Source organism: Oncorhynchus keta, chromosome 7 (assembly GCF_023373465.1).
Source record: "Oncorhynchus keta strain PuntledgeMale-10-30-2019 chromosome 7, Oket_V2, whole genome shotgun sequence".
NCBI classification, from domain to species: domain Eukaryota; kingdom Metazoa; phylum Chordata; class Actinopteri; order Salmoniformes; family Salmonidae; genus Oncorhynchus; species Oncorhynchus keta.
In genome coordinates this window covers 22,585,273-22,611,403 of record NC_068427.1, presented here as the reverse complement: position 1 = coordinate 22,611,403, position 26,131 = coordinate 22,585,273, and the positions used below count along the sequence as shown (strand labels likewise).

At 44.5% G+C, this 26,131-nt stretch overlaps 1 protein-coding gene across 1 annotated transcript in view; it reads right to left on the bottom strand.

Annotated features, from left to right (window-relative positions):
• LOC118386168 (collagen alpha-1(VIII) chain-like) overlaps nucleotides 1–23,781 on the bottom strand; it is a 31,867-nt gene extending 8,086 nt beyond the window's left edge. The window contains exon 1 of the mRNA XM_052522255.1: nucleotides 23,692–23,781. The gene's annotated coding sequence lies outside the window, so the exon portion shown is untranslated. The remainder of the gene's footprint in view (nucleotides 1–23,691) is intronic.
• Between the last annotated feature and the right edge of the window lie 2,350 nt (nucleotides 23,782–26,131).

Genomic DNA, 26,131 nt, shown 5'->3' with positions numbered 1-26,131 from the left:
GCGCTTGCCATGCTCTGCCAACTGAGCTACACTTGACCTAGGCAGACCGCAGACCGTTGCCTAACACAATGTTTCCAATGCTGTTGCCTAGGGTCAGGTTTACGAGACTACTAACTGACTGAGCAATGCCTTGGCTTTCAAACAGCTGATGGAGCAAAATGATAACATTACTAATAGCCCTGTTATCAGACATACTATCAGACAAACGAACTGACAAGGACATTTATACTTCACATGAAAGCTTCTGAAAATAACCCACCAGATCAGAAGAAACTCAAATGCGTTTCAGCCTACAAGTCATAGCAGAAAAAAAGCAGTTTTACTCAAAATAGGTAGGTGGGAAAAGAAATGATTCTCTGTTATGTTTCTTAACACGTTCTTTCTTTCGTTAAATAATGAATCATATAACGTGGCTGTTTTTGGCTAGGCTTTGTGTGTGTCTCTGACCTTCTACTGTGAACCCTCCCAGATGTTCTTAGGAAATGAGGATGCTCCGTCAAGCCACAGTATAACAAAGAGCATCAGAGCTGGAACTGGGAGATGGTGCTTCTTGGCTTTGGTCCTTTTTTGTGTTACGGTAGCCAATTACTATTTAACCCGTTAAAACACTGTTCAAATTGCAATGCTAATGTTTGAGTTTGACTGTAATAGTAAAGATTATGCGAGAAGTAATACTGATTGATTGGTATACAGTCTCAGAAATATGTTATAGTGATGTACTTACAAAGGCTGGGCAATTTCAAGAATGAACTGAATATCTTGTCACTTACTGTAGTTTGACTGTTTCTCTCACACACACTCTCTCACCCTCTACCTCTCTCTCTCTATTTTTCTTTCTCTCCCTCACCGAATCCCTCTTGTCACTGTCTATCCCTCACTCTGCCCCTCTCTTATACAGAACACAGAGCTCTGTTGGTCAAAGTCTGTACTGTAGGCTAAACACCAGTATGTTAGAGATCAGCCCTCCGAACCAAAGCTTTTTGTTCAGAGAGAAGGTCTTGCCAAAATATGCAGCAGGAATGAGTTTTCTTGGCCAGTTAGGTAGCCAGTTCATTCCAATTGGTTGTCACAGCTGACCTTTGTGAATGAGAAATACTGATGGAAGAAGGATGGAATACATTTGTTGGAGAGGCTATTATTCCACGTTTCTGTCAAATTCATACTTACCATAGAGTTCATAGGGTTCACACTTTCTGAGGATACATTTTTAAAAAATGTCTGCTTTCTTAGGTTCTCTGGTGGTTTTACAGTATGTTTCCTGTCAAGCCGCTGAGTCAACACATACCATTTGACAATAGATAGGCTACTACTTAAAAGTCATGCACAAGATTCAACCACAGGTATGAATGAATGATGTCAGAACTACTGACATGAAAAAAAGTCAAATGCAGCAATGCAGGAGTACAGTGAGAAATGATACAGAGGGAAAGTCAAATCAAATCAAATCAAATGTATTTATATAGCCCTTCGTACATCAGCTGATATCTCAAAGTGCTGTACAGAAACCCAGCCTAAAACCCCAAACAGCAAGCAATGCAGGTGTAGAAGCACGGGATAAGGGATATCCGCTCCTGGTCAGTTCATGTGGTTGTGGTGAACTTCTAGCCTAACAGAGGTCCTGTTAGGTCCTCAGATGTTGGGCTGCAATTGTGACATTGTGAACAGGAGTCAACACAGATTGGTACAGGCTATCTGAGAAATGTCACCCCATTCTTCCTCAAGGAAGTCCAACAATTCACAGAATTTTTACAGCAGTGAGTGTGACCCAAAAAGTTGACCAAAAAGTGTCTGTGTCATGTGATCTGTGTGTGTGTCTCTGTGTGTGTGTGTGTGGTGCATAGGTGAAACTGTGTGTGTGTTTGAATGTAGCAGTGTCACTCACTCATGCGTAATCTTACTGCAGTGAGAGGTATTTCTCTCACCCCTAAGCCAAACCTCAGGCATGCCAAGTGGAAATAGGAACACCTCGCTGCCCGCAACCTCCCTGACCTCAACCTCCCTGACCTCAACCTCCCTGACCTCAACCTCCCTGACCTCGTCACTCTCCGCTTCTCTACTGATCTTGTGTTGCTTCCTCTCCTACATTTATCTGTCTGGGGCTGCTGTCTGCACGTGAGAGAAACAAGAATATGTTTGTTAATGTATACATGCATCTGTGTGTATTTTCTAACTTTTCATTCCCATCCAGGACCCAGACGTCCAATCCAACGAGCAGAGCTCAGGTCCAACAGATAGAAGAGCAGTCCAACAAGGCCGTCCAGACCTCCTTCTAGTCTTACATGATTATTCTCCGTCTTGTGCATTTCCTTCTGAAGGTCAGTAACGCAGACAGACATTTGGGTTGTCTTTGGCTGATGCTCCTATGGTAGGATTGTGTGTTTGTGTATGTGTGTCTGTGTGTGTGTTTCTCTGTCTGTTTCAATTTGGGCTTTAACGGCGGTCCTGATCCTGTCTAGTTGTGTCTCTGGCTTGGGCCAGAGGGGATTCCATTTTGGGGTTGGGTCTGGCCGGCTGCTTCTGGGAGAGGAGGGGGTAATGCTTTATTTTGCACTCATATTTGAACTGGTATATAGTGTTTACAAAGATCATTCTTAATACAAATGGGAGACTGATGAGTGTGAAAAACCCAGCAGCGTATCAGTTCAAACTGGTGCGCCTGGCAGCTATGACCATACCCTGTTCAAAGGCACTTAAATATTTTGTCTTGCCCATTCACCCTCAGGATGGAACACATACACAAACCATGTCTCAATTTTCTCAAGGCACTGCATCTCAGTGCTTGAGGCATCACCACAAGACACCCTGGTTCAAATCCAGGCTGTATCACAACCAGCTGTGATTGGGTGTCTGATAGGGCGGCGCACAATTGGCCTAGTGTCGTCTGGATTTGGACCACAACCAACAGCCTGGTCAACTCTATGTGAAGGAGATTGGTCGCGCTGCATGAGGCAAATGGTGATCACACCAGATACTGACTGGTTTTCTAATCTCTGCCCCTACCTTTACATAAAAAAAAATCTGTGACCAACATATGCATATTCTCAGCCATGTGAAATCCATAGATTAGGGCCTAATGAATGTATTTCAATTGACTGATTTCCTTATATGAACTGTAACTCAAGAAAGGTCCACCACCCAATGGACACCCAGCCAACTGGACAGAACTGTGAGATGCATTGGAGTCAACATGGGAAGGCAAATCTGTGGAATGCTTTCAACACCTCGTAGAGTCCATGTCCTGACGAATTGAGGCTGCTCTGAGGCCAAAAGCAAGGAGATGCACCACAGTATTAGGAAGGTGTTCTTAATGTTTTCTGCACTCAGTATATATAGTGAAAAACTGAGTTTCAATGTATTTGGCTAAGGTGTATGTAAACTTCCATCGGAAGTACATTTAAACAATACACTCAATTAGTATTTGGAAGCATTGCCTTTTAAATAGTTTAACTTCGGTCAAATGTTCCAGGCAGCCTTCCACAAGCTTCCCACAATAAGTTGGGTGAATTTTGGCCCATTCCTCCTGACAGAGCTGGTGTAACTGAGCTGAGTCATGAACAAAGTAGATGTCCTAACCGACTTGCCAAAACTATAGTTTGTTAACAAGAAATTTGTGGAGTGGTTGAAAAACTTGTTTTAATGACTCCAACATAAGTGTTTGTGAACTTCCGACTTCAGCTGTATGTATATATGACCTCAATCCTATAGAAATTTGTGGGAAGAACTGAAAAAGCATGTGTGAGCAAGGAGGCCTACAAACCTGACTCAGTTACACCAGCTCTGTCAGGAGGAATGGGCCAAAATTCACCCAACTTATTGCGGGAAGTTTGTGGAAGGCTACCCAAAATGTTTGACCGAAGTTAAACATTTTAAAGGCAATGCTACAAAATGCTAATTGAGTGCATGTAAAGTTCTGACCCACTGGGAATGTGATGAAAGAAATCAAATCTGAAATAAATTATTCTCTCAACTATTATTCTGACATTTCACATTCTTAAAATAAAGTGGTGATCCTAACTGACCTAAAACAGGCAATTGTTACTAGGATTAAATGTCAAGAATTGTGAAAAACTGAGTTTAAATGTATTTGGCTAAGGTGTATGTAATCTTACAACTACAACTGTGTGTATTTATATATATATATATATATATATATATATATAATTATTAGGTTATAGCCACAGCCATCCAACCTCTATACACCAACACCAGCCCCTTTCATATACCCATATCCAGTTGCAGACCCTTTTCCCAACAGTCAGTCGCAGCCCTAGATCTAGTCCCATTCCCAAGCCTCTGCTCTATAAACCAGTCCCAGCTCTATACACCAGTCCCAACTCTATTTTAACCCTTATTTTACCAGGTGAGTTGACTGAGACCACATTCTTATTTGCAGCAACAACCTGGGGAATAGTTACAGGGTAGTTGAATGAGCCAATTGGAAGCTGGGGATGATATGGGGCTAGATTAGGAATTTAGCCAGGGTTAACACCCCTACTCTTACAATAAGTGTCATGGGATCTTTAGTGACCACAGAGAGTCAGGACACCCATTTAACATCCCATCTGAAAAACAGGGGAATGTCCCCAATCACTGCCCTGGGGCATTGGGATGTTTTTGTTTGTTTTCTACCAGGGGAAAGAGTGCCTTCTACTGGCCATCCAACACCACTTCAGCAGCATCTGGTCTTTACAGTAATCCAGGGACCAACCCTGCTTAGCTTCCGAGGCAAGCCAGCAGTGGGATGCAGGGTGGGATGCTGCTGGCATTCTATACACCAGTCCCAGCTCTATCCACTAGCTTGACTATGAAGAATGACAACTGCGTTGACCCCTGACCATTTCTCAGGCGACTGGCGATTCTAATATGGCCGTGCCACCCTCTCTCCCCCAGTGGGCACTCGCCCTCTCGTGCCTTTGAAGGGGGCCCATCTCATTTCCATGGCGATGGGAGCCTGACGTGCAGGAATGCTTTCTAACAATTCCATATGGAGGGAAAATGAGACAAGAAGAGAGAGAAAGAGGCAGAGCCAGCGAGAGAAGAGGGGAGACATAACGCAGACCCAGGCACATGGGTGTATGAAGACGATGTGTTGGGTGGATGGGTGTGTTAGCGCTATAGTCAAATAGCCTTATTCTGTCCTGATGGTACAGTGTGTGTGTTTTGGGGTTAAGGTTAAATGGTAGGTTGAGGGTTAGGGTTAAGGTTAGGTAAGGCGTAGAGGAAAATATGGTTTTTAATGGTCAAGCATTTTTACTCCCCAAAACGTCCTGAAATTTCACAAAAATAAAGGTGTGTGTGTGGGTGTGAGTGAGTGCATGCATGCGTGTGTTTGTGTGAGTGAGTGTATGTGTGAGCATATGGATTCATTATGGTGGAGACAGAACAGTCTAGACTGTAATACAGTAGAATTGAGAGGTGGAATAAGGACATGCTCTGTTCATAGCTGCTTTTGTAGCAGAAATGTGTTTTCTGACAAATTATAGATATTCTGTTTTGGCCATCCATGCTTGGCCAGGGTCCCACTGTAAATGACACAGATGTATTTTTATGTTGCATTCACATTTTGGCCATTCAGCAGACTCCTGTATACAGAGTTATTTTGAGTGAGTATTCATGTAAGTAACCCAAACTTCTTTCCAGGACCAGGGTTGGGTGAAATGCCTCGATGCTGAGACATTTGACAGGGCCAGTTTAACTCTCACACACACTTACTCCACCAAATTGCAACTCAGAGAGTAAATAGATCCATCAAAAGTTCTTAAGAGCGTGAAAGTGTTTGGGGGTTTTGTGGAGTAGGTGCAAACTTTCAATGACTTTCTATTAGCAGGCCGTGTGACTAATCTCTCATTGCCTCATACTAACAAATGATCAACTGTACAAGGACAGCCAGAGTGTACACTGAGAAAGCATTACAACGACCCAAAGTGATACATGATGAGCAGTCTGTAACTTAAACCTTTAGTGTGTGTGTCTGTGTATGTGTGTGGACATGTGCATGTGTGTGTGTGTACATGTGCGTGTGTTTGTGGACATGTGCGTGTGTGTGGGGACATGTGTGTGTGTGTGTGTGTGTGTGTGTGTGTGTGTGTGTGTGTGTGTGTGTGTGTGTGTGTGTGTGTGTGTGTGTGTGTGTGTGTGTGTGTGTGTGTGGACATGTGTGTGTGTGTGTGTGAAAAATTTGAGAGGATGGGAAACATTTTGACAACATGAGAGATACGGAACATGATTTCTGTTTAGTGTCAGACGCCCCAACCTGTTGTCATTGACTCCCCAGAGTTATCTGTCAGACACGTGTAGACCTACATCATGAAACTTCTGCTCTATTGCGTAAGGAGTAGGGCAGGCAAACACCCCTCATCAATCCATGATGCAGCTTGTTACCAAAACATATATGCTATGAAAGAGACCATCATTCACGAGCATTGTATTTAGCTACTGAATGAGCTCCTTCAAATTGCTTCTATGAAATGTGGGTAAATACATTGTAATTGGGTTAGAGCAGCCTCGGACATCGAGGCTTCGCTTACGTAGTCGAGTCAACGAGAAGCGATTTGGAAGGATGACCCAGCGAGGGTTGGAGCTCCTCTCCACTACACTCAGTCACACAGGGTTTGGTCACACTAACCTGCTATTAGCTGTTATTAGACAAGCTGGCATGGGTCCTAACCTACAGCCCCCTCAGGCTGTTATTAGACAAGCTGGCATGGGTCCTAACCTACAGCCCCCTCAGTTTGGTCTGAATGACTCCATGGTGGTTCAGGCTGGACAAGTCTCTATGGGATCTTCCTTACCCTCACAGAGGATCTCACACACACACACACACACACACACACACACACACACACACACACACACACACACACACACACACACACACACACACACACACACACACACACACACACACACACACACACACACACACACACACACACACACACACACACACACACACACACACACACACATACACACACACACACACGGTCAGACTGTGCTGGACGTGTTATTTCTCACAGACGCCACTCTGGTGAAGCTTGTGTGACTCATGAATGAATGGCGTCTCCAGGAGATTTATGGGTAATACTTATTTCAGTAGGTGCCAGTATCTGTAGCTTCACCATGCTGCTACCGTACGGCCGCATTGGCCAGGCACAGAATGACGGGTTCCTCACATGAATATGCTTTTCTGTTTTGATTTCTCACTCAACTACAGACCTTTATGTCATCACTGTATGACAACCAAGCAGAAGCTTTTCAACAAAAAGGGCACTAAAGCCACATTTCGATTTAGTACGCCAAGTTAAGTATACCACCTACCCAAACCCTCCCCATGGCTGAAAAAGCTTCATAGTCTTGCTTTACACACACACACACACACACACACACACACACACACACACACACACACACACACACACACACACACACACACACACACACACACACACACACACACACACACACACACACACACACACACACACACACACACACACACACACACACACACACACATACAGGAGAGACTGTTTTCATTAATATATAATCTGGGTCTATAAGTGTTGAACATCCAGAATATTTTCAGAAAATAAAGCTCGAGCACCAAGGAGATAAGATAACACACTGCAGGGGCCTCCCGGGTGGCGCAGTGGTCTAGGGCACTGCATCACAGTGCTAGCTGTGCCACCAGAGACTCTGGGTTCGCGCCCAGGCTCTGTCGCAGCCGGCCACAACCGGGAAGTCCGTGGGGCTATGCACAATTGGCCTAGCGCCGTCTGGGTTAGGGAGGGCTTGGTTGATATGCAACCAGCGACTCCGGTGGCGGGCCGGGCGCAGTGCACAGTGTTTCCTCCGACATATTGGTGCGGCTGGCACATTGGTGTGGCCGCACATTGGTGCCAGTGTGAGAGCAAAAAAGTTAACTGCCTCAGGCACTGATTTTACAGCATCGACAAGAACCAAATTAATTTACAGTGCACATAAAATGCTAATCTTGCACTGTTTTTAATCCGTGCAGACACACCGCTCATGACGAATGTCATAGCCTTGCCCCACAAGAATATTTCTGTAGTCCAGACCATGTTTTTCAAGGCAATCAATTATAATTTTTGTGAGCCGTGCTGCATCTAAGCTTTCAGCTGACTGAAAGTGTGAAAAGCTTTCATGGATGGCCCCGTTGTAATAGTACCTCACAACTAAAGACATTTGTTATTTTTTCTTTAAATCTTTGGTTTCATCTGCAATTACACTAAAAACGTAAATCTAACGCCTGCCTCAGACCCTCAGATATTCGCTAAACATAGAATCACATGGCTTGTCTGTCTCTCTGTGACCACTGAAACGTCAGAACAAAGTTGACTACAAATACAAAGTTGCCAATGTCTTTGCAATTGATACAAACAAGCGGTGTATAAAAAGCTGCTTCAAATGAAAACCGAGATGAATACTTGGGACTTGAATGCATTAAATTAAACAGTAGGCCATAGCCCTATTTCAATCATATTGAAATACATTTCATGTTCAATTCATTGAGTTCTATTTTGCTACTTGTATGCTACTGATGTGATTTAGTGCATTATTATAGGTCAAGCATTAGAATAAGCGGCCTCAATATTTACAGCCATAGGTGGTAATGCACTATATATACAAAAGTATGTGGACACCACTTCAAACTAATGGATTCGGCTATTTCAGCCTAACCTCTTGCTGACAGGTGTATAAAATGGAGGACACAGCCATGTAATCTCAATAGAAAACATTGGCAATAGAATAGCCTTAATGAAGAGTTCAGTGACTTTCAACGTGGTACAGTCATAGGATGCCACCTTCCCAACAAGTCAGTTTGTAAAATGTATGTCCTGCTAGAGCTGCACATGTCAACTGTAAGTGCTGTTATTGTGTAGTGGAAACATCTAGGAGTAACAACGGTGGTAGGCCACACAAGCTCACAGATCGGGACCGCCAAAGGCTGAAGAGTGTAGCGTGTCAAAATCGTCTGTCCTCAGTTGCAACACTCATTATCGAGTTCCAAACGGCCTCAGCTCAAGAGCTGTTTGTCGGGAACTTCATGAAATGGGTTTCCATGGCTGAGCAGCCACACACAAGCCTTAGATCACCATGTGGAATGCCAACCATCGGCTAGAGTGGTGTAAAGCTCTCCGCCATTGGACTTTAGAGCAGCGGAAACACTTTCTCTGGAGTGAAGAATCACGCTTCACCATCTGTCAGTCCAACTGACTAATCTGGGTTTGGCAGATGCCAAGACAATGCTACCTGCCCCAATGTATAGTACCAACTGTAAAGTTTGGTGGAGGAGGAATAATGGTCTGGGGTGGTTTTTCATGGTTCTGGCTCGGCCCCTTAATTCCAGTGAAGGGAACTCTTAACGCTACAGCACACAATGACATTCTAGACGATTCTGTGCTTTGAACTTTGTGGAAACCTTTTGGAGAAGGCCCTTTTCTGTTTCAGCATGACAATGCCCCAGTTTACAAAGTGAGGTCCATACAGAAATGGTTTGATGAGATCAGTGTGGAAGAACTTAACTGGCCTGCACAGAGCTCTGACCTCAACCCCATCGAACACCATTATGATGAATTGGAATGCCGACTGCAAGCCATGCCTAATCGCCCAACATCAGTTCCCAACCTCACTAATGCTCTTGTGGCGGAATGGATGCAAGTCCATGCAGCTATGTTCCAACATCTAGTAGAAAGTGGAGTGGAGGCTGTTATAACAGCAAAGGAGGAACAACTCCGTATTAATGCCCATGATTTTGAAACGAGATATTAGACGAGCAAAAGTCCACATACTTTTGGTAATATAGTGTATCTCTTTAGGAGCTGATCCGTGGTCTGTATTGATAAATTATTCTAATGTTAAGGTAAGATTTGAATGGAGAAAACCTTTCTTTCGATCCTATCAGTATCGAAACATGCTCCAACGACGGACTTACCGACCGTTCTCTCTGTGTGGTGTTGTGTGAAACGCTTGTTACATCTTCGGCTGTTGTAGGAAATATGGATCATTAAAACACTCATAAGCCTAAATTTCATCACTATTGGGAAACCGGACACTGATCTTTTCACCTGGGTGGGCCAGAAGCAAGCCGTTTCACTGTAGTAATGGTGCAACTATGACGCTAAAGAATCTGCACTCGCTTTTTCTACACTGTTAGAACTAAAAGGTGCTATCTAGAACCTAAAATGGTTATTCGACTGTCCCCATAGGAGAACCCTTTGAAGAACCCATTTTAGTTCGAGGTAGAACTTTTGAGGGTTCCATGTAGAACCCTTTCCACAGAGGGTTCTAAATGGAACCCAAAAGGGTTTTACCTGGAACCATATACGGTTTTACCTAGAGCCAAAAATGGTTCTCCTATGGGGACAGCCAAAGAACCCTTTTGGAACCCTTTTTTCTAAAAGTGTAGGGCACTCAGAAACAACGGTACATCGAAGCATTATCATTAAAACAATTCATATCGGGGAGATTTTAGTCACACTTTAGAGCCCTTCATGTCTGTGTGTGTGTTTCCCCTGGACTGCTTCCAGACTGCCTCCTTTATGTTCTTCATATACAACTGTGTTCGTGGGCATCAGGTGTGTTACACTCCTGGCTCTCATGGCTGTTCTGGCAGCAGTTCTAAGATGAATACCAGTCAGCTACAGGATGCCACCAGGAATTCAGTCGAGATATCATCAGTTCCACCCAGTCCTACTCTGACCCACTGTGTATCATATAAAGCAGTTGTTTGGGTTGCATTAGTTACAGGAGTCCGAATGGGGCTAGACAAGATGAACACAGTTTCTAAACCCAGAGGCACAACATCGCCAGACTTCCAGGAAGCAGACCAAGCAGACCAAGCAGACCAAGCAGACCAAGCAGACCAAGCAGACCAAGCAGACCAAGCAGACCAAGCAGTCCAGGCCGTGTTTTGGGGTTTGAGAAGTCAATGAAAGAAGTGAACAATTCTTCCTAAAGGCACAACCCAGATTCGAGTCAATGTTTTAAGTAGTTGAATATGTTATTACTCTTAACAAAGTGACGAACTGACACGTTTTCATTTTCATCAAAAACTTTATTTCAATGGAGTGTCTTTGATTTGATGGCTTGCACGTGTGCAGTTTGGTGCAAGTCGACCCTTAGACTCGATTAAATGTTTCTGCGCATGAGCTTGGCCAGCATATGTCGCCATGACATCGCCTACAAGCGTGATCAGGGATTTCTATTGGAGGAGCAGCTTCTGCCTTTGTTTATACTGTACCGTCTTTGGTATGAGTGACATGTGTTCCAAAGGGAATGGAAGATGCCTGCTTTAAACTGGGATACTGTTATTCTTATTGTATTGCTAGATATTGCTGCGTTGTTAGAACTAGATACACCTGCGATAACATCTGAAAAACTGTGTATGAGACCAATTCACTTTGATTTCTGTAAACATAGACAGACTTCCTCTCTGATCAACCTCATGAAAATGTTTTTCTTTTGCTGAAAACTTATGAAATTATCTGTAACAATGACACACTACTGTCTGACACTACATGCAGAAGCTGTGCTTGACATAGAATACAAACAATATAAACTATTGCTCTATGAACTGTATTGGTGCACTGTGAAAACGTGCAGGATCTAATTGTTTGCAATGTCCACAGCTGTAATTACAGAACTGACCAGTGAGGAAAGGAGAGAGGGAGGAATAGGAGAAGAAAATAGAGGAGAGAGAAGGGGGGGACATGATGGAGGGAGGCAGGAGAGAGAGGAGGGGGACATGATGGAGGAAGGCAGGAGAGAGAGGAGGGGGACATGATGGAGGGAGGCAGGAGAGAGAAAAGGAAGGTGTGGCTGCCCACAGTATGTCTTACTGATAGAAATACACCTGGGTCTGTGTGTGTGTGTGTGTGTGTGTGTGTGTGTGTGTGTGTGTGTGTGTGTGTGTGTGTGTGTGTGTGTGTGTTATGGCTGTATGTCTGTATGTCTGTTTGGTGTATTTTCCTTTTCAAGATGTCCATTTATAGATGGTTCCCCATTGCATATGCACACGCACACATGCGCACACACACACACACACACACACACACACACACACACACACACACACACACACACACACACACACACACACACACACACACACACACACACACACACACACACACACACACACAGGAATGTGAGGTCTGAGAGAATGGAGAGAAGAGCCAAGTACAGTACATTGCTGAGCACAGTAAAACTCTCCATCCATAACATCTCTCTTTGTTCCTCTCCTCCAGAAAGAGGTGGTAATATCTCCATCTACTCCTCCTCTTCTTCCTCTACCTTTAGACACATCTGTCTATTCTCTTCCCTTCATCCTACTGTCTTCCAATCTTCCTCCACAGACATCTTTCTCTTCTCATCGTTCGTTTCACCGTCTCCTATTCTTCCTCTCTATCTAAATTAGCAGACATGTCTATTCCCCCTTTCCCTTCTTTCTTCTCATCCCTATATTTTCCTCCTGACTCTCTCTCTTCCTCCAGAAACTTCCACGTTCAGTGACCTGGAAGTCCTCCCAGTGACTAAGAGAGAGAAGGGGAAGAGGGAGGAGAGGGGAAGAGAGGGAAAGAGGAGAGAGAGAAGGGGGTGGTGTGGGAGGTGAGAGAGGGAGTGAGAGGAGAAATGGAGGGGGGAAAAGTAATGAAAGGGAGAGAAAGAGGTTATGAAGCACAGAGATGTATGTGTATGAGTACAGGCAATAGGCACGTAGCATCAATCACCCTGACAGCACTGTGTGATCCTACTGGATGTTGAAAACATTCCCACTAAACAAGGAACAACTGTCCAAGCCTACTGAGCATGTCCAGACAACCACTGGGCCGTCCGATTCCTCTCCTCTCCACACCACCACCACCACAACCATTCCCAATTCACATGTCCCCCTCCTCCTTCCTTTTCCATCCCATCTCCCAGCTGCCAGCTGCCAGCTTTCTCTGTCTCTGTCTCTGTCTGTCTCTGTCTCTGTCTCTGTCTCTGTCTCTGTCTCTGTCCCTGTCACTGTCTCTGTCTCTGTCTCTGTCTCTGTCTCACACACACACACACACACACACACACACACACACACACACACACACACACACACACACACACACACACACACACACACACACACACACACACACACACACACACACACACACACACACACACACACACACACACAGGCCCAGTTAGACACAGCTAAACTAAACAACCAAACTATATTTACAGATTCTCTCACTTTCTCCCTCTCTGAATGCAGTGAATTCCTTCCGTTTAAATATGTCTTAAGGGTAAAGGTTTATGTTTGTGCAAACATGCTCTTTACGCAACGCATTAAAGACACGCATACATACAGTACAAACACCTGATCTTCAGTGATGTGTTGTAGGAGTCATCTTCTTAGAACCCTTTGACCTTTCTGTCCTTCTTCTGCCTTTCTGAAGCTTACAGTATGCTTCCCGGTTGAAACAGTCCACGCATATATTATGACAACATTTAGTGTCGTTTTGTTTTGTTTTGGTGTTCGGCAACGTTCTGCTCATTTTTGGGGGGCTGTTGGTGCACATAACTTTTTTTCCTTGAGACAAGCCAATATTCGGTGCCCATTCATCAATCATCGGTCAACAGTAGGGATTCTTCAATTAAGTATTTGTTGTCATTCCATGACAGACTACTATTTTTCATGCACATTTTCTTCCACTTGAGAAATACAGCACCAAACATCTAGGTTAGATGTAAAATTGCGCGAATAAGACCTCCTTGGCCAAAAGTATAAATGAACCGCCGATTTCTTGATTTACCTTAGATTGATTGTGACTATTTTGAGGAAGTATTACTGTATGTTGTGGCGTACAGTGTTTTTTATTTATTTATTTTTTAACCTTTATTTTACTAGGCAAGTCAGTTAAGAACAAATTCTTATTTTCAATGACGGCCTAGGAACAGGATGTTTCATGAGCTAATGTTTCAAGAGCAACAAACAGTAATATTGCTTGTTTTTCAAGCTAATATCTTTTTAAGGGAGTCTGCGAGTCACAGATGTTTGCTTCGCCTAGCCAAGTTCTGCTAGGAGCAAACTGAACCTAGTATCCGGTTGCCTTGACCCTGTACCTCCTATCTCCACTTGGAGGGAAGAGGAAGAGGAATCTCTGTTTGAGGTTCTCCTGGTAGTTGATATGTTAAAGGATAGTACACATACACTGAGTATACCAAACATTAGGAACACCTTCCTAATATTGAGTTTCACCCCCTTTTCCCCTCAGAACAGTCTCAATTTGTCGGGGCATGGACTTTACAAGGTATTGAAAGCGTTCCACAGGGATGCTGGCCCATGTTGACTCCAATGCTTCCTACAGTTGGGTCAAGTTGGCTGGATGTCCTTTGGGTGGTGGACCATTCTTGAGACACACAGGAAACTGTTGAGCGTGAAAAACCCAGCAGTGTTACAGTTCTTGACACAAACCAGTGCGCCTGGCACCTACTACCATACCCCGTAAGGCCCATTCACCCTCTGAACGGCATACTTACACAAACCTCACAAGTCTCAATTGTCTCAAGGCTTAAACATCCTTCTTTAACCTGTCTCCTCCCCTTCATCAACACCGATTGAAGTGGATTTAGCAAGTGACATCAATAAGGGATCATAGTTTTCACCTTCGCCAGTCTGTCATGTTCTGTATACTCAGGCTGTGTTTCAGCTTCCAGGCTTGTGTCTGTATGTGAGTCAGATGAGTGGAGCTGACCTGGTACAGAAATAAGTAGAGAGGAATTCAGAATGAGAGGAGCTGTGGAAAATACGCCCTGTCCAAAAGAGGAGGGGAAAATGGTTGATTGTTGAGAACAGCTTTTAAAGGCAGTGGATTACGCAGTCACACCATCAAATAGCATTTACATGGGTTCAAGTCAAACACACACACAAACACCGACCTGAGCTCCAGTATATTCAACCACCAATTTATGATATGTATGTGAATGTGAATCTTCACCATGTTCCAGCACTCTCTAAGATACACATATACTGATCTGAGGCCAGTTTAGCATGTTTCCCTTCTGCTAGTGAAGGTTAGGATTTGGGGATGGTAAGCTGAACCTAGATCTGTGAGTTAAGGCGAAGTCTATGCGAAGGACATTTGGATACAATCCCATCAGCTCAGGGTAGATCCTACACACATTCTCTGATTTCCACATGCCCTGAATAGACTGCCAACAACAATCACGATGACACTGAAACCCATCCTTATGATATACAGTAAACATCAATCACCAATCAGTTACAGTTAGCCCATAGCCCACAGTTTTCTGTGATATTTTTTTATATCTGCAAATCTCAGAATGTTTCAAGCACTGAATAAGGTCCAGGAAAAAGCTTGTGATGCCTCAGGGACACTACCAGTTAGACTAGACAGCTCTCTGGCCATTTGTCTGGTCAAAGTGGAAAATGTGCTCCCAGCTGTTTGTTAATTTATGTAATGAAGCCATTGTGTGCTTGTGACTGTACAAGCCGAATCTAAACAATTTTGCTCCAACCAAGCAGTTTCCAGAGTTGTGGACACGAGTCACATGACTGGACTCGAGTCTGACTAGAGTCACATGACTGGACTCGAGTCTGACTAGAGTCACATGACTGGACTCGAGTCTGACTAGAGTCACATGACTGGACTCGAGTCTGACTAGAGTCACATGACTGGACTCGAGTCTGAGTAGAGTCACACTAATGACTTGAGACCCGACTTAATAGAAAAGAAAATGACTTCAGACTTGACTTGGAGCCTCAAGACTCGGGACTCGACTTTGACTTGAAATGAATGACTTGAGTTTATCTGGGCAGGTTTTGTAATGTTTTGTCACTCATTTTGAGGCACAGAGTCTACGTGGATTACTCTACACCTAGCCAGAGACAGCAGCTGCAGATCGCCCCTGCAAGAAAATCTGCAACAAATTGTCTAGTGAAACGCAAACTCGGCACTCTGATTGGACCAGCAAACTGTGAATCAATAGAGGGCGGGTGGTGAGCAGGCAAACATATTGCTGATTTGCTGTACATCCATAGGATTTGGGTGCAGCGCAAACGTCAAATTATAGGAACAGAGGATTGTCATAGAATATGAACTGTTTACTTTGAAAGCTGATCAGCAATTGGGCAACAATTACTACTTGGTTGTATTTGCTAATTGGGCAATTGTATGGTCCTGGGGGCCCAGTGCTTATATTATGCAGGCCTACCTGTTGAAGCTCCTGTTAGACAGATTCCATTTGGTTTCTCAAAGGGAGGCTGTACAGTCTTAACCTTGATCTGTGTCCTTTCAGATAGGAAAGGTTAAGCCTGATACAGAGGCTATTGCTTTTGGGCTATTGCCTGTGTATATTTGGTAAATCTACTTGTATATTTGTATGATATGGAGCTTTCATTATTGGATCTCTAAGACCTGTACATAAGTCTACACTCTGAGCGTGTCTACCTGCCTTCTGCTGATGCCATGCCCTTACAACTACTACAAGGTTCCTATTTTACAACTACAATAGGCTAATCCAAATGTGTTGGAGACAAAATAATGAAAAGGGCTGTCTGGTAGCCTCAAAAAATAGGCAAAGATTTGTAAATGAACAAGTCGTTGGATGTCTAGATTTTTTTTTTTACTTGACTTAAAAACTTGTGACTTAACTTGCTCTCAGAATGCACGACTCCGACTTGACCCGAGTCTTGACCCATTGTACTTGGGACTTGACTCGAGTCTTGACCCGTTCTACTTGGGACTTGACTCGAGTCTTGGCCCGTCTACTTGGGACTTGACCCGAGTCTTGACCCGTTCTACTTGGGACTTGACCCGAGTCTTGACCCGTTCTACTTGGGACTTGACTCGAGTCTTGGCCCGTCTACTTGGGACTTGACCCGAGTCTTGACCCGTTCTAATTGGGACTTGACCTGAGTCTTGGCCCGTCTACTTGGGACTTGACTCGAGTCTTGGCCCGTCTACTTGGGACTTGACTCGGGTCTACGCAGACGACACCATTCTATATACTTCCGGCCCGTCCTTGGACACTGTGCTATCTAGCCTCCAAACGAGCTTCAATGCCATACAACACTCCTTCCGTGGCCTCCAACTGCTCTTAAACGCTAGTAAAACCAAATGCATGCTTTTCAACCGTTCGCTGCCTGCACCCACACGCCTGACCAGCATCACCACCCTTGATGGTTCCGACCTTGAATATTTGGACATCTATAAGTACCTAGGTGTCTGGCTAGATTGTAAACTCTCCTTCCAGACTCATATCAAACATCTCCAATCGAAAATCAAATCAAGAGTCGGCTTTCTATTCCGCAACAAAGCCTCCTTCACTCACGCCGCCAAACTTACCCTAGTAAAACTGACTATCCTACCGATCCTCGACTTTGGCGATGTCATCTACAAAATTGCTTCCAACACTCTACTCAGCAAACTGGATGCAGTTTATCACAGTGCCATCCGTTTTGTCACTAAAGCACCTTATACCACCCACCACTGCGACTTGTATGCTCTAGTCGGCTGGCCCTCGCTACATATTTGTCGCCAGACTCACTGGATCCATGTCATCTACAAGTCCATGCTAGGTAAAGCTCCGCCTTATCTCAGTTCACTGGTCACGATGGCAACACCCATCCGTAGCACGCGCTCCAGCAGGTGTATCTCACTGATCATCCCTAAAGCCAACACCTCATTTGGCCGCCTTTCGTTCCAGTACTCTGCTGCCTGTGACTGGAATGAATTGCAAAAATCGCTGAAGTTGGAGACTTTTATCTCCCTCACCAACTTCAAACATCTGCTATCTGAGCAGCTAACCGATCGCTGCAGCTGTACATAGTCTATTGGTAAATAGCCCACCCATTTTCACCTACCTCACCCCCATACTGTTTTTATTTACTTACTTTTCTGCTCTTTTGCACACCAATATCTCTACCTGTACATGACCATCTGATCATTTATCACTCCAGTGTTAATCTGCAATATTGTAATTATTCGCCTACCTCCTCATGCCTTTTGCACACGATGTATATAGACTCCCCTTTTTTTCCTACTGTGTTATTGACTTGTTAATAGTTTACTCCATGTGTAACTCTGTGTTGTCTGTTCACACTGCTATGCTTTATCTTGGCCAGGTCGCAGTTGCAAATGAGAACTTGTTCTCAACTAGCCTACCTGGTTAAATAAAGGTGAAAAAAATAATTAAAATAAAATAAAAGAGTCTTGACCCGTTCTACTTGGGACTTGACTCGAGTCTTGACCCGTTCTACTTGGGACTTGACTCGAGTCTTGACCCGTCCTACTTGGGACTTGACTCAAGTCTTGGCCCGTCTACTTGGGACTTGACTCGAGTCTTGACCCGTTCTACTTGGGACTTGACTCAAGTCTTGGCCCGTCTACTTGGGACTTGACTCGAGTCTTGGACTTGACTCAAGTCTTGGCCCGTCTACTTGGGACTTGACTCGAGTCTTGACCCGTTCTACCTGGGACTTGACTCGAGTCTTGGCCCGTCTACTTGGGACTTGACTCGAGTCTTGACCTGTTCTACCTGGGACTTGACTCGAGTCTTGGCACGTCTACTTGGGACTTGACTCGAGTCTTGACCCGTTCTACTTGGGACTTGACTCGAGTCTTGACCCGTTCTACTTGGGACTTGACTAGAGTCTTGACCCGTTCTACTTGGGACTTGACTCGAGTCTTGACCTGTTCTACTTGGGACTTTGCTTGAGACTCGGACCTTGAGACTTGCTTGTGACTCAAATAATAGTGACTTGGTCCCACCTCTGTCAGTAACACATCTGATACTACAAATCAACTAATCAGTCTCTAATTGATGTTTTGACCAGGGAAGCTACTGCGTGTGGGAGTAAAAGCAAGCACCCACGCTGGGCCTTGTAGGAACGGTCTCAACCTTTAAGTCTTTACTGAAGACTCATCTCTTCAGTGGGTCATATGATTGAGTGTAGTCTGGCCCAGGAGTGGGAAGGTGAACGGAAAGGCTCTGGAGCAACGAACTGCCCTTGCTGTCTCTTTACAGGGGCTGAGTCACTGGCTTACTGGGGCTCTCTCATGCCGTCCCTGGGAGGGGTGCATCACCTGAGTGGGCTGATTCACTGATGTGGTCATCCTGTCTGGGTTAGTGCCCCCCCCCCCTTGGGTTGTGCCGTGGCGGAGATCTTTGTGGGCTATACTCAGCCTTGTCTCAGGATGGTAAGTTGGTGGTTGAAGATATCCCTCTAGTGGTGTGGGGGCTGTGCTTTGGCAAAGTGGGTGGGGTTATATCCTTCCTGTTTGGCCCTGTCCGGGGGTGTCCTCGGATGGGGCCAAATTTAGTCGTCATCCTGACCCCTCCTGTCTCAGCCTCCAGTATTTATGCAAGATGTGCAGTTCATAAATGACCAGTTTAGCAGTCAGGTGGAATGGGGACAGCAAGGAGCCATCATGTCAGGTAGTCCTGGGGCACTGTCCTAGGGCTCAGGTCCTGAGAGAGAAAGAAAGAGAGGGGCTATGTGGGGTCAGTTTGTTATATCTGGCCAAGATGTTCAAACTTCTCCTGTCCTATTAAGGCGGTGTCCTGTCTCCTGTGAATCTGTCCTATTCGGTGTCCTGTGTGAATCTAAGTGTGCGTTCTCTAATTCTCTCCTTCTCTCTTTCTTTCTCTCTCTCGCAGCACCTGAGCCCTAGGACCATGCCCCAGGACTACCTGACATGATGACTCCTTGTTGTCCCCAGTCCACCTGGCCGTGCTGCTGCTCCAGTTTCAACTGTTCTGCCTTATTATTATTCGACCATGCTGGTCATTTATGAACATTTGAACATCTTGGCCATGTTCTGTTATAATCTCCACCCGGCACAGCCAGAAGAGCCTGGTTCCTCTCTAGGTTTCTTCCTAGGTTTTGGCCTTTCTAGGGAGTTTTTTCTAGCCACCATGCTTCTACACCTGCATTGCTTGCTGTTTGGGGTTTTAGGCTGGGTTTCTGTACAGCACTTTGAGATATCAGCTGATGTACGAAGGGCTATATAAATAATGTTGATTTGATTTTGATTTGATTTGTAGGATAAGATTTCCTGGTCTAAATCATTGCACATCCATAGAGGCACTTTGAATCTTTTGTATTTCAACCAGATTCGAGCATCAACAGCAATGTCCATGGCAAGCCATCATCTCACACAGCACAAGAGTGAGAGAGCTTACAAAACCCCTCACTTTAAGTGACAGGGAAACAGGACTAATCTACTTAGTACATGTATATATGTTCTGTAATGTTGCACACTCATGAATCAGGCCTTGGTCACTCCTGCCTCAAAGAATTAGACCATAAATAAAAATGAACTTTGATTGACAGGCCAATGCAACAATGAGCTTTCCAGTGAGCTCTAGCCAATGAGCTGTCATTATTGGGACAGGGAGAGAACATCACTTAGCCAATGAGCTGTCATTATTCCAGTGAGAGAACATCACTTAGCCAATGAGTTGTCATTATTCCAGGGAGAGAACATCACTTAACCAATGAGCTGTCATTATTCCAGGGAGAGAACATCACTTAGCCAATGAGCTGTCATTATTCCAGGGAGAGAACATCACTTAGCCAATGAGCTGTCATTATTCCAGGGAGAGAACATCACTTAGCCAATGAGTTGTCATTATTCCAGGGAGAGAACATCACTTAGCCAATGAGTTGTCATTATTCCAGGGAGAGAACATCACTTAGCCAATGAGCTGTCATTATTCCAGGGACAGAACATCACTTAGCCAATGAGCTGTCATTATTCCAGGGAGAGAACATCACTTAGCCAATGAGCTGTCATTATTGCAGGGAGAGAACATCACTTAGCCAAAGAGTTGTCATTATTCCAGGGAGAGAACATCACTTAGCCAATGAGCTGTCATTATTCCAGGGACAGAACATCACTTAGCCAATGAGCTGTCATTATTCCAGGGACAGAACATCACTTAGCCAATGAGCTGTCATTATTCCAGGGAGAGAGAACTCCTGTCAGCCAGTGACAGTGTTTGCTCTGGGCTCTTTTCTCACCAAACTTCTGCTCCTGCCCCCATCACACAGACCTGACAGTTTGCCTTCATCCCTCTGCCACACACACATCTCACGGCCTACACACACACACACACACACACACACACACACACACACACACACACACACACACACACACACACACACACACACACACACACACACACACACACACACACACACACACACACACACTCCTGCATACACACACACACACACACACACACACACACACACACACACACACACACACACACACACACACACACACACACACACACACACACACACACACACACACACACACACACACAAACAAAAGTGTACAAACACACATGCTTTCTAAACAAACATTCTCTCACAGATACACACATTCCATTTCCCTGGGGATGGCAACTTTTGTCAGAAGAGGAGAACTGGACAAACCCACCCCACTAGGGGGCACTCTCACTACATAGCCAAGGAGAAGAGCTACCTGCTGCCCAGGCTTACCCTGGCCCAAACCCTGTCCACCAGTCCTACTATGGTCTACTGGTCAGATTGTAGCCAAGCATGGCCACCATTAGACACAGTACAAACTCTATCCTATTTTAATTAAACACAAACTGCACCACAGACATCTCAGTGACCTCGGCTCAAGAAGCAGCCAAGGTGAACAAAGACACCTCTTAAAGACACTTCAGCTTTACAAAACAAAAAACCATAATGGTTCATCTAGTCTATTAGGCCTTATTTACATCCCAGAACAACCCAACTATAATGTAAGTGGACCAAAGGGGATTTGTGCAACCCTAAAACAATTTAGTCAATTACAAAGGAAGACTTAGAACTTACTGTACTAAATATAAACATGTAACACCAACACATGATATGAAGAATACACCAGGGAAATACTTTTCCCCCAGGGAGAAACAAAAATCAACCACAAAGAACACCGTTTATATACCAAGACTTTGGACATATACAACTCTGGTTCTGGTTCTGACATATACAACTGTGACTCTGGTTCTGATATATACACCTCTGGTTCTGACATATACACCTCTGGTTCTGACACATACACCTCTGGTTCTGATATATACACCTCTGGTTCTGACACATACACCTCTGGTTCTGATATATACACCTCTGGTTCTGACACATACACCTCTGGTTCTGATATATACACCTCTGGTTCTGACATATACACCTCTGGTTCTGGTTCTGACATATACACCTCTGGTTCTGACATATACAACTCTGGTTCTGACATATACAACTGTGACTCTGGTTCTGATATATACACCTCTGGTTCTGACATATACACCTCTGGTTCTGACACATACACCTCTGGTTCTGATATATACACCTCTGGTTTTGACACATACACCTCTGGTTCTGATATATACACCTCTGGTTCTGACATATACACCTCTGGTTCTGACATATACAACTCTGGTTCTGATATATACAACTCTGGTTCTGATATATACACCTCTGGCTCTGACACATACACCTCTGGTTCTGATATATACACCTCTGGTTCTGACACATACACCTCTGGTTCTGATATATACACCTCTGGTTCTGGTTCTGACATATACACCTCTGGTTCTGGTTCTGACATATACAACTCTGGTTCTGGTTCTGACATATACAACTCTGGTTCTGACATATACACAACTCTGGTTCTGACATATACACCTCTGGTTCTGGTTCTGACATATACAACTCTGGTTCTGACAAATACAACTCTGGTTCTGACATATACACCTCTGGTTCTGACATATACAACTCTGGTTCTGACATATACAACTCTGGTTCTGACATATACAACTCTGGTTCTGACATATACACCTCTGGTTCTGACATATACACCTCTGGTTCTGACATATACAACTCTGGTTCTGACATATACAACTCTGGTTCTGACATATACACCTCTGGTTCTGACATATACAACTCTGGTTCTGACATATACAACTCTGGTTCTGACATATACACCTCTGGTTCTGACATATACAACTCTGGTTCTGACATATACACCTCTGGTTCTGACATATACACCTCTGGTTCTGACATATACAACTCTGGTTTTGACATATACACCTCTGGTTCTGACATATACACCTCTGGTTCTGACATATACAACTCTGGTTCTGACATATACAACTCTGGTTCTGGTTCTGACATATACAACTCTGGTTCTGACATATACACCTCTGGTTCTGACATATACAACTCTGGTTCTGGTTCTGACATATACAACTCTGGTTCTGACATATACAACTCTGGTTCTGACATATACACCTCTGGTTCTGACATATACAACTCTGGTTCTGACATATACAACTCTGGTTCTGACATATACAACTCCAGAATACACTCAATGGCAGTCAGCCAGTCAGCATTTTCTAAATGATCAGTACTTATTAGACAAATACAAACATATTGCATATACAGACACACAAACCAAGTGACAAAATGTGTACCATCAGATGTTGCCCAGAACTGAAGCAGATGTTTTTTTGTTTTACATGCATCTAAAAGCTTAATTCTTTACAGCATTTATCTGCTGTAATAATCAGGATATTCATCCCTGCTTGTCATCTGAAATTCTGAAAAAGGAGCTAAGGCTGGAGGATTGGAAGGTTCCTTACCTTTCTCAGTGAGTGGCTGTTGTAAAGGGGGAATAATCACTGCAGACAGACAGACGGACAGAGAAAAGCTCTGGGATAGGAGCTCCGAACAGCACCACACAGCATGGGCCTGATTTATATACTCTACTGGGAGGAGTCAGAGGGGGGGGGTGGAGAGTGAAGACCTGCTTAACAGTAGTAGGGAGTAAAAATATGTGTGTGTTTGTGTGTGTGTGTGTTAGCTACTCCAAGCCACCTGGTCCGACACACACTGTGGATCAGCTGCTGAGTCAGGGGATTCCACAATAGGCCAACACTGGACGCCATCACCCCATACATACACTCAAGTCAGGAGTCCTAAGAGCAAGAACATGACACTGCAGTTCTGACACCTGTCCTCAACCCCCCAACCCACCTGACTCGCTCACTATGTAGAGTGTGTGTGTGGCGGTGTACGTGCACACTGCCATGTGTCCACCCACTGACAGAGCTCTTAGCCCTCAGGGTCTTAGAGAATGGACAGCGAGTAGCAGTATGTCGCCACCGTGGGTGACGGAATGCAGTAAGTGTGTGTGTGGGGGGACCACACTGACAGAGGGGTGTGAAAGGGTGGCTGTCCCATCACTACTGATGATTAATGACTAATGACGTATGAGTAAGTCAAGAAAATGAATAGAACTGAATAGCCTCATGTTGTGTTTCTCAACTGCTGTCCAAAGCATTGCACTTTTTTGTCCTAGCCTAGCACTAACACATCCGATTAAAATATTTGCATTCCAGTTGGAGTCAACCACTTCAACAATGTTCGAGTGTGCTTTAATTAATGTCAGTAAGTGGAGTTGAACTGTTTGCAAGGATTCCCTTTCATTCTCTGAAATTGCGATGTGGGCATTCAGCCTGATGGAGCTCTACTGCACACACACACTTTGAGCCATGGTGGGAAAGGTACACGTTAGTTAGGCTGTAATGGGACAGTGTGTTTGTCCCTGGGGTTAAATTCTCTTCCTGTTCCTTTAATGAAGCCTCAATAAGTCTCAGTCACCTCCCACTGTGTGTGTGTGTTTGTGTGTGTGTGTGTTGTGTGTGTGTGTGTGTGTGTGTGTGTGTGTGTGTGTGTGTGTGTGTGTGTGTGTGTGTGTGTGTGTGTGTGTGTGTGTGTGTGTGTGTGTGTGTGTGTGTGTGTGTGTGTGTGTGTCTTCAGTCCCTACTCTAAATAGTGTAAACACCCATCTTTTCTCAATTCTCTGCCAGTAAAATATCTGTATCTATAGAAATCTGAATCTCAGTCCACACTCATCATGACCACTTCCTGTTGGCTCACAGACACATCTCATCAGCACCTAGACTAAAGCGGAGAGAGAGCAGAAAGAAAAAGAAAAAGAGAGAGTAGAGAGAGTGAGCAGGGAGAGAGCATAGAGAGAGCAGAGAGAGCTGAGAGAGCAGAGAGAGAGAGCAGAGAGAGAGTAGAGAGGGAGAGCAGAGAGAGAGCAGAGAGCAGAGAGAGAGAGAGCAGAGAGCAGAGCGAGAGAGCAGAGAGAGAGTAGAGAGAGAGAGAGCAGAGAGAGAGAGCAGAGAGAGTGAGCAGGGAAGGAGCAGAGAGAGAGAGCAGAGAGAGCAGAGAGATAGAGAGCAGAGAGAGCAGAGAGAGAGAGCAGAGAGAGAGTAGAGAGAGAGAGCAGAGAGTGAGAGTAAAACCAGTCAACTGAAAGCATGCTGTACAGTGGGTGTGAGTAGAGTGATATGAAGGACATTACAGGAGCTTTCAGCACTTTATCATCACATTACAGAGCTGCCCGGTGCTGTGTTTCTCCCAGATGACTACAGACAGAAAGACAGACAGAGGATTAGAAGCATGTTTGACTAATGAAAACCAGAAAACTGTACTCTAGACTGAGTGAGAAACAGTCTTGCTTTAATCACAGTCACACACACTGTGTGAAGAGAATGTCAATGGGTTCCTAACCTGTGCGTCTGTCAAATGTAAAGCAATGTAATGAGTGGGACACAGACCCATACCCCCACCCCCATCACACACACACATACAAACACACACACACAGAAAGTTTATGATGCATATTATGGTGTCATTGTCCAGTACCACTGATGAGTATTACCCCAGGAATGCTACTTAGAGGCTCAACGAAAACATGCTTAGAGGCCAACCAGAAATATCCTATTGAAATAACTCAGTAATAACTATTGGAGTGAAAGGATCCCAGGCAAAATGGCAAGTCTACAGAATATACAGTGTGTGTGAATGTGTGAAAGTGCTTGTGCTTTGCTTGGTAAAGTGTTTTTAATTGTAACTTATACAGAGCAATCTCTGCCCAGTCAATCTGTCAGTGTCTCTCTCTACTGCTCTCGCTCCAATGACTTACTGTGTGTGTGTGTGCACGTGTGTGTGTATGTGTGTGTGTGTGTGTCATAGAGCAGATACACAGTCAAGGGGAATCTTAGCTAT